The sequence below is a fragment of the Etheostoma spectabile genome, chromosome 10 (assembly GCF_008692095.1).
Source record: "Etheostoma spectabile isolate EspeVRDwgs_2016 chromosome 10, UIUC_Espe_1.0, whole genome shotgun sequence".
NCBI classification, from domain to species: domain Eukaryota; kingdom Metazoa; phylum Chordata; class Actinopteri; order Perciformes; family Percidae; genus Etheostoma; species Etheostoma spectabile.
Window position 1 is genome coordinate 10624295 of NC_045742.1, and position 700 is coordinate 10624994.

The 700-nt window shown below is 39.7% G+C and overlaps 1 protein-coding gene across 1 annotated transcript in view; it reads left to right on the plus strand.

Moving 5' to 3' along the window:
- Positions 1-597: 597 nt before the first annotated feature.
- LOC116696809 (sodium bicarbonate transporter-like protein 11) overlaps positions 598-700 on the plus strand; it is a 19920-nt gene continuing 19817 nt past the window's right edge. The window contains exon 1 of the mRNA XM_032527987.1: positions 598-700. This exon is cut by the window's right edge and continues 217 nt beyond it. The gene's annotated coding sequence lies outside the window, so the exon portion shown is untranslated.

Sequence of the window (700 nt, forward strand, 5' to 3'; positions counted from 1 at the left end):
GTTTATACATCATTAAACCTGTGTAATGACCACCAGTTATTTCATGGATCCAAGATGCAATGCATCCTGATAAAGTTCCCTTGGCCTTAGCCCCATATCATCACATACCCTTCACCATACATAGATAGGCATGGGGTACTTTCCATAAGATCATCTCTCAATGCAAATCAAACCAGCTGTCAAGCTAACTGAAATAAAACCATGCAAATCTCCAGGTATGGTGAAGGGTATGTGAGGATGTGGGGCTATTTGGGCTGGATCCATGAAATAACTGGCCTTTAAAAAATAAAATTCTGCTCTATGGGAATTTTAGATTGGGGTGTTTATACTCATGCCCCCCTGTATTTATTTACGATACATTATTCATTCACAAAGAAAAACCTTTAAGTTGTCCTTAAAGGTTGGGTTTTTCCTCACTTTTTTAAATCAAGGAATTAAGATCAATTTTGAAAAAGATTTCTTTATTACTCTTTTTAGCCAACTTCCGCATGGGTTTATAAACTTTTGAGCACCACGCCATACATAAGTATATCTCATAGGCACAAGGACCCAGCAGAAAGAAAAAAAAGTTTCTCACCCTCTCTACGGCCCTCCCACTTACTCCTCGACAACAAATGTGCTGGAGGAGGGACAGGGAGGTGGTTTTACCTCAGCATATCTGTGTGTGTGTTTGTGTGTGTGTGTGTGTGTGTGTGTGTGT